General features: G+C 38.0%; 1 pseudogene; it reads left to right on the top strand.

Annotated features, from left to right (window-relative positions):
- Positions 1 to 4,325: 4,325 nt before the first annotated feature.
- On the top strand, positions 4,326 to 5,259 carry LOC133245346 (craniofacial development protein 2-like; annotated as a pseudogene).
- The last annotated feature ends 3,598 nt before the right edge of the window (positions 5,260 to 8,857 follow it).

Raw genomic sequence — 8,857 nt, 5'->3', positions numbered from 1 at the left:
ATCATCTATAAAATCTGACAGTTTTCTCTTTTTTAAATATGTGAAGATATATTTATTTTTCTAAATTTACTACTTTGCCTGGATTCTCCAGCAAGATATTGACTAATGACAGTAGTAGCTGGTATATATAATTTTTTCCTTAGTTCAGTGTAATTTTTAAAACTACTTACTCTTAAATATAAGTTAAACTGGAAACTTCTGGCCTACAGATGTTATCAAATAAAAGAAGATTCCTTCTAGTTCTAACTTGCTAAGATATTTTTAAACAAAAATTATATCCAGTGCTTTTCACATCTACAGGATGGTCAAAATCATTTTTTCTTAATCTACTTATGTAGTGAATCATAATATATGATTTTCCTAATACTAAACCCTCCTTATATTTCTTAGAAAGAAATCCTTTTTGATTAGAATGTATTCCTCATCTAATTTTGTTGTTAGGACTTATGCTAACTTGTGGAATTATCTTGGAATCATTTCATCATTTTACATATTCTGAAAACTTAATGATGTTGGCACATATTGGTACCCTGCCTGTCTTTTGAATGTAATAGCTATGAAATATTGAAATATGTATTTTTTATCACATATACCTGTCTAATTATATATAATATATAATTATATATTAAATATAATATAATATAATATATAATATATATAATATATAAATATAATATAAATATATATTTAATATATAATTATATATTATATATATGATATATAAATATAATATTAAATATAATATAAATATATATTTAATATATAATTATATATTATATATATATGGCTTCCCAAGTGATGCTAGTAGTAAAGAACACACCTGCCAATGAAGAAGGCCTAAAGAGACACAGGTTCAACCTCTGGGTTGGGAAGAGCCCCTGGAGAAGGTCATGGAAGCCCATTATAGTATTCTTGCCTGGAGAATCCCTTGGACAGAGGAGCCTGGTAGGCTGCAGTCCACAGAGCTGCAAAGAGTCAGACAGAACTGAAGCAACTTAGCAGGCATACACACATACATGTTTATAGCTTCCTCTCTCTGTGTGTGTATAGAATAGAAAGAGGTTCTTTAGTCATTTCTCTTTTCTATTTCACAATTCTTCTGCTTTTTCTCTAATTTTTACTACTCTTTTTCATTTTAGCAATCTTTATAGTGCAGATTCTTAATATTTGTTATTGCAAGAGCTACTTTGTTTTCTGGAGAATGTTACCTTTAAAAAAATTCTATTTTTGGATTTTTCTGATTTTTTCTAAAGTCAACTGTTCCTTGATTACAAAGTTATGGAATAATCAATGTATGTACAAGATCTTTCATTTTAAACATGAAGTAAAATTATCTACTTTTAATTGATAATCATAGGGACAAGATGAAAAAGGCAAATATAGAACCATTATCAATTCTACCTTCTGCATCAGATCATCTAACATTTACAGAAAAATTTGTCTCAAACATAATAAATACAGGATATCTTATTTATCTTATTCATTCTCTTTCCGTTCATTGTCTTTCTCCAGATGTCTCGTGATCTGTGGTTTGCCAATCTGAATTAGGAGCAAAGGACCAAGCAGGTTAATCAGGGTATTGAGAAACAGTTAATTTCCACATACGAAAATCTGTGTCACCAATAGCCCTCTCTGACTGTCTGGGTTGGCTGCGAGGTTTGTGTTTATGTGCAGGATGCAACAGGCAAGCTTTACTTTGGGGTGTGTTAAGAGAAAGACTGACAGACTTGTCATCTTGTCCACTTTGTGCATGGCGTGTGCTTGGTGGCTCAGTCATGTCTGACTCTTTGCGAGTCCATGGACTTTAGTCCTCCAGGCTCCTCTGTCCATGGGATTTCCCAGGCAAAAACGCTGGAGTGGGTTGCCATTTCCTCCTCCAGGGGATCATCCCAACCCAGGGATCAAACCCTCATCTCTTACATGTCTTGCACTCACAGGGCGATTCTTTACCACTCGCACCACCTGAAAAACCCATGCTCTCATCAATTACCAGAATAAAAAGTTTTGCCTTGACTTGAAAACACCACAAATCATTTCCTTTCTGTCAGGAACCACCTCTCTTTCCTTTCTACTCTTCGCCTATCCCTTTAGCCTAACTTAGGCTGCAAACTGGAATTAGCTCAAGCTTTGCTCTGCTTTTCTCTCAAATCACCAGGGACACCCTAAGAGCCTCAGAAATGTCCCTGCTGCTTCTCGTTCAGTCAGAACAAGGGAAGAGAAAGAGCTCAGCATTCCAAAAATTTAGTCCTAGTTAGGTAAGATCTCCAGGAGCTTCTCTGACTCTGTACAGTCTAACTCTGCGTTTTCAGAATCATTAAAATTGTTTGAATTTACAGTCCAGCTTTTCTTCATATTTGGGGAACTATGTTTTTCTAATTAATTTATTTTAATTGGAGGCTAATTACTTTACAGTATTGTAGTGGTTTTTGCCAATCAGCCACGGGTATACATGTGTTCCCCATCTTGAACCCCCTTCCAACCACCCTGCCCATCCCATCCCTCAGGGTCAATCCAGTGCTCCAGCCCTGAGCATCCTGTCTCATGCATCAAACCTGGGCTGGTGATCTGTTTCACATATGATAATATACATGTTTCAGTGCTATTCTCTCAAATCATCCAACCCTCACCTTCTCCCACAGAGTCCTATTATACAGAGTGAAGTAAGTCAGAAAGAAAAACATCAATACAGTACACTAACGCATATATATGGAATTTAGAAAGATGGTAATGATGACCCGATATGAGAGACATCAAAAGAGACACAGATGTAAAGAACAGTCTTTTGAACTCTGTGGGGCTATGGTTTTTTAATTTTGTTTTTGGCTAGTCAATTATTTCAGCAATTCGGCTTTCAGGTCGTTCTCAAAATTTCTGTTCTGCTGATGACACTATCTTATTTTCAATTATATTCTGTACTTATTATACTTAAAACATATTTTTCTGTAATTTTTAAAGGATTTGGTGCAGAAAATAGATTTGATGATGGTGTTATATCTGCATCCCTCATCTTGTCCCTATGATAATCAATTAATCAAGAGTGGATAATTTTGCTTCATGTTGAAAATGAGAAATCTTTTATATGTATTAATCATTCATAACTTTATAAAATTCATAATTATATCTAAATTCATACCTTTTCTGTCATTCAGAGGTAATGTTAGTCATTGTGTTAGTCAGGGTTCTCCAGAGAAACAGAACCAATAAGATACGTGTGTGTGTGTATATATATATAGAGAGAGAGACAGACAGACAGACATTTATTTTAAGAAATTTGCTCAACAATTGTAGGGGCTAGCAAGTTGAAAATCTGCAAGTCAGGCCAGTAGGTTGGAGACTCAGGAAAGGTTTAATGTTTCAGCTTGAGTCTAAACATAGTCTGGAGGTAGTATTCTGTCCTCCTGGGGGAACTTCAGTCTTTTTCTCTTATGACCTTTAGTTAATTTGAAGAGGCCCACCCACATTCTAGAGGATAATCTGTTTTACTCAAAGTCTACTAACTTAAATGTCTATCTCATCTTTTAAAATACCTTCACAGAAACCTCCAGACAGGGTGTTTGGCCAAATTTCTTAGTAGTGTGGTCCAGCCAAGTTTGCCCATATAATTAACCATCACCATCACAAGTATTCAGTAACACATGAATTACAGTTACGTGGCTTTCCAGGTGGCACACTGGTAAAGACTTTGCTTGCCAATTCATGAGATGTGGGTTGGGAAGAGCCCCTGGAGTAGGAAACGGCAGTCAACTCCAGTGTTCTTGCCCAGCAAATTCCATGGACAGAGGAGCCTGGTGGGCTACAATCCATGGGATCACAAAGAGTTGGACATAACTGAGCACACATGTATGCACTGTGTATCATTACAAAACCTTACTCAAAATACATTTTAAAAGTTCATAAATACTTCTTGAATTTAAAATTTTTTTTAAAAAGATGATTATTCCTAGCAGATATTCTCATATCATGCATTAGTCAATTTCAGAATTTCAACTGATTATAGCAGTTGAGTTTAAGCAATGCTTGGTGCACCCATCTAAAGGTTGCTGTAAAATTCTCAGCAGAGGTACTTCGTACTGTAGAGGAGGTTATTGCTCTTTATTATTGCTGCTTTTAAATTTGTATTAAAAAATAAGTCATCTTTGGTGGATAAGCTAGTATTTTTGTTCCAACTCTTTACACCCTCCTTATCCTAAAAATTTATGCCCGTGGGGCAACCCAAGATGGGCGGGTCGTGGTGGACAGATTTGACAGAATGTGGTCCACTGGAGAAGGGAATGGCAAACCACTTCAGTACTCTTGCCTTGAGAACCCCATGAACAGTATGAAAAGGCAAAATGATAGGATACTGAAAGAGGAACTACCCAGGTCAGTAGATGCCCACTATGCTACTGGAGATCAGTGAAGAAATAACTCCAGAAAGAATGAAGGGATGGAGCCAAAGCAAAAACAATACCCAGGTGTGGATGTGACTGGTGACAGAAGCAAGGTCCGATGCTGTAAACAGCAATATTGCATAGGAACCTGGAATGTCAGGTTCATGAATCAAGGCAAATTGGAAGTGGTCAAACAAGAGATGGCAAGAGTGAATGTCGACATTCTAGGAATCAGTGAACTGAAATGGACTGGAATGGGTGAATTTAACACAGATGACCATTATATCTACTACTGTGGGCAAGAATCCCTTAGAAGACATGGAGTAGCCATCATGGTCAACAAAAGAGTCCGAAATGCAGTACTTGGATATAATCTCAAAAACGACAGAATGATCTCTGTTCATTTCCAAGGCAAACATTCAATATCACAGTAATCCAAATCTATGCCCCAACCAGTAACACTGAAGAAGCTGAACGGTTCTATGAAGACCTACAAGACCTTTTAGAACTAACACCCAAAAAAGACATCCTTTTCATTATAGGGGACTGGAATGCAAAAGTAGGAAGTCAAGAAACACCTGGAGTAACAGGCAAATTTGGCCTTGGAATATGGAATGAAGTAGGGCAAAGACTAATAGAGTTTTGCCAAGAAAATGCACTGGTCATAACAAACACCCTCTTCCAACAACACAAGAGAAGACTCTACACATGGACATCACCAGATGGTCAACACCGAAATCAGATTGATTATATTCTTTGCAGCCAAAGATGGAGAAGCTCTATACAGTCAGCAAAAACAAGACCAGGAGCTGACTGTGGCTCAGACCATGAACTCCTTATTGCCAAATTCAGACTGAAATTGAAGAAAGTAGGGAAAACCACTAGACCATTCAGGTATGACCTAAATCAAATCCCTTATGATTATACAGTGGAAGTGAGAAATAGATTTAAGGGCCTAGATCTGATAGAGTGCCTGATGAACTATGGATGGAGGTTCGTGACATTGTACAGGAGACAGGGATCAAGACCATTCCCATAGAAAAGAAATGCAAAAAGCAAAATGGCTGTCTGGGAAGGCCTTACAAATAGCTGTGAAAAGAAGAGAAGCGAAAAGCAAAGGAGAAAAGGAAAGATATAAACATCTGAATGCAGAGTTCCAAAGAATAGCAAGAAGAGATAAGAAAGCCTTCTTCAGTGATCAATGCAAAGAAATAGAGGAAAACAACAGAATGGGAAAGACCAGGGATCTCTTCAAGAAAATCAAAGACACCAAAGGAACATTTCATGCAAAGATGAGCTCGATAAAGGACAGAAATGATATGGACCTAACAGAAGCAGAAGATATTAAGAAGAGATGGCAAGAATACACAGAAGAACTGTACAAAAAAGATCTTCATGACCCAGATAATCACAATGGTTGTGCTCACTGACCTAGAGCCAGACATCCTTGAATGTGAAGTCAAATGGGCCTTAGAAAGCATCACTACGAACAAAGCTAGTAGAGGTGATAGAATTCCAGTTGAGCTATTCCAAATCTTGAAAGATGATGCTGTGAAAGTGCTGCACTCAATATGCCAGCAAATTTGGAAAACTCAGCAGTGGCCACAGGACTGGAAAAGGTCAGTTTTCATTCCAACCCCAAAGAAAGGCAATGCCAAAGAATGCTCAAACTACTGCACAATTGCACTCATCTCACATGCTAGTAAAGTAATGCTCAAAATTCTCCAAGCCAGGCTTCAGCAATATGTGAACCGTGAACTTCCTGATGTTCAAGCTGGTTTTAGAAAAGGCAGAGGAACCAGAGATCAAATTGCCAACATCCGCTGGATCATAGAAAAAGCAAGAGAGTTCCAGAAAAACATCTATTTCTGCTTTATTTACTATGCCAAAGCCTTTGACTGTGTAGATCACAATAAACTGTGGAAAATTCTGAAAGAGATGGGAATACCAGAACACCTGACCTGCCTCTTGAGAAATTTGTATGCAGGTCAGGAAGCAACAGTTAGAACTGGACATGGAACAACAGACTGGTTCCAAATAGGAAAAGGAGTTCGTCAAGGCTGTATATTGTCACCCTGCTTATTTAACTTCTATGCAGAGTACATCATGAGAAACGCTGGACTGGAAGAAGCACAAGCTGGAATCAAGATTGCCGGGAGAAATATCAATAACCTCAGATGTGCAGATGACACCACCCTTATGGCAGAAAGTGAAGAGGAACTAAAAAGCCTCTTGATGAAGGTAAAAGAGGAGAGTGAAAAAGTTGGCTTAAATCAACATTCAGAAACTGAAGATCATGGCATCTGGTCCCATCACTTCATGGGAAATAGATGGGGAAACAGTGGAAACAGTATCAGACTTTATTTTGGGGGCTCCAAAATCACTGCAGATGGTGACTGCAGCCATGAAATTAAAAGACGCTTACTCCTTGGAAGAAAAGTTATGACCAACCTAGATATCATATTGAAAAGCAGAGACATTACTTTGCAAACAAAGGTTCATCTAGTCAAGGCTATGGTTTTTCCAGTGGTCATGTACGGATGTGAGAGTTGGACTGTGAAGAAGGCTGAACACCGAAGAATTGATGTTTTTGAACTGTGGTGTTGGAGAAGACTCTTGAGAGTCCCTTGGACTGCAAGGAGATCCAACCAGTCCATTCTGAAGGAGATCAGCCCTGGGATTTCTTTGGAAGGACTGATGCTAAAGCTGAAACTCCAGTACTTTGGCCACTTCATGCGAAGAGCTGACTCACTGGAAAAGACTCTGATGCTAGGAGGGATTGGTGGCAGGAGGATAAGGGGACGACAGAGGATGAATTGGCTGGATGGCATCACTGACTCGATGGACGTGAGTCTGAGTGAACTCCGGGAGTTGGTGATGGACAGAGAGGCCTGGCGTGCTGCGATTCATGGGGTCGCAAAGAGTCGTACACGACTGAGCAACTGATCTGATCTGATCTGACACTTTGCTATGTGCCTTCCAGGAGAGTAGATAGAAAGGATATCTCCTCTTCATTGACTCTGAGCTTGATTATTCTGAGATTATTCTGAGATTGATTATGCCTTGTTTTGAGTAATTAAATGTGCACCACAGACATGCAAGCAGAAAGTATAGTTGCATGGTTTGACTTACTCTGTTGAGCTTCTATTGTTCTGTGTGAGGACAGAATTCACTGAATAACCATTGTTTCAGAATGTGAAACATGTAGAACACACTTAAACTGGACTTCTAGTTATAAATAGAGCCATACCAACTGTCCCACAGATCTATGAAAAAGGAAATTTATTAATTTCCTAAGCCCCTAAAATTCTGAGATTGTTTCTTTTTTTTTTAATTTTATTTTATTTTTAAACTTTACATAATTGTATTAGTTTTGCCAAATATCAAAATGAATCCGCCACAGGTATACATGTGTTCCCCATCCTGAACCCTCCTCCCTCCTCCCTCCCCATACCATCCCTCTGGGTCGTCCCAGTGCACTAGCCCCAAGCATCCAGTATTGTGCATCGAACCTGGACTGGCAACTCGTTTCTTACATGATATTTTACATGTTTCAATGTCATTCTCCCAAATCTTCCCACCCTCTCCCTCTCCCTCTCCCACAGAGTCCATAAGACTGTTCTATACATCAGTGTCTCTTTTGCTGAAGGGAAAAAACCCTTTACATTACTTTTAAAAATAATCAGTGTCAGTCACCATATGTCTTAAAGCAAAAAAAGTCAAACACAAAATATGATGTTCTCTGATTAATAAAGTAACAATGGATTTTAAATGTCTTATATACAAATGAAGTTACAGATTGTGAATGGAACACTGCAGGATAGACTGCAGTGACAAATGACTGTAAAATCTTAGTGGCCTGCAACAGCAAAGATTCATCTATCACTAATGCTATGTGCCCATCATGGAGTGGTCTATGGCGCTTCTTCATGGGGCATCCTCTCTAGGCCCTGTGCAGTATCCGAAGTATCCATTGTTGAATTCATTGCAAAGGGAAAATGTATGCTGGTACTTAAAATTTCTGCTTGAAGTGGAATTCAGTCATTTTTATTCTTACCTAATTGGCTGATTCTGTCATCAACTGGTCTTGAAATTATAATGGTCCTCCAGGGAGGGGCAGCAAACAATTGTGAATCATAATATACTTGTTCCACGCAAACAACTAGAATTGCTTCAGAATTATTGGTTACATTTCATCAGAAGGCCTTTAAACTTTTGGAGTTCCTAATATTAAAGGAAATTCTTCAAAAATAAGCAAGGCATTTTATGATGAGAATATAGAAAACAGGTAAAAATCTGACACAGATCTTACTCTAACAAGAAATAGGGTGTGTATTTGTGATAACACTAAGTCAAATGCCTTGCAAACATTCCAAAATTTTATCTTTATCGATAAGCAGTAAATGATTTTAGAGTTCAGAAGTCTGCTTCCTGCAGTGTATCTGAGTCCACAATCTTTTATTCTCCCTTAGTTTTCATTAACATTT

The sequence above is a fragment of the Bos javanicus genome, chromosome 3, assembly GCF_032452875.1.
Source record: "Bos javanicus breed banteng chromosome 3, ARS-OSU_banteng_1.0, whole genome shotgun sequence".
NCBI lineage: Eukaryota > Metazoa > Chordata > Mammalia > Artiodactyla > Bovidae > Bos > Bos javanicus.
Note: the sequence above shows the minus strand (reverse complement) of the source record. Positions and strands in the feature narration are given on the sequence as shown.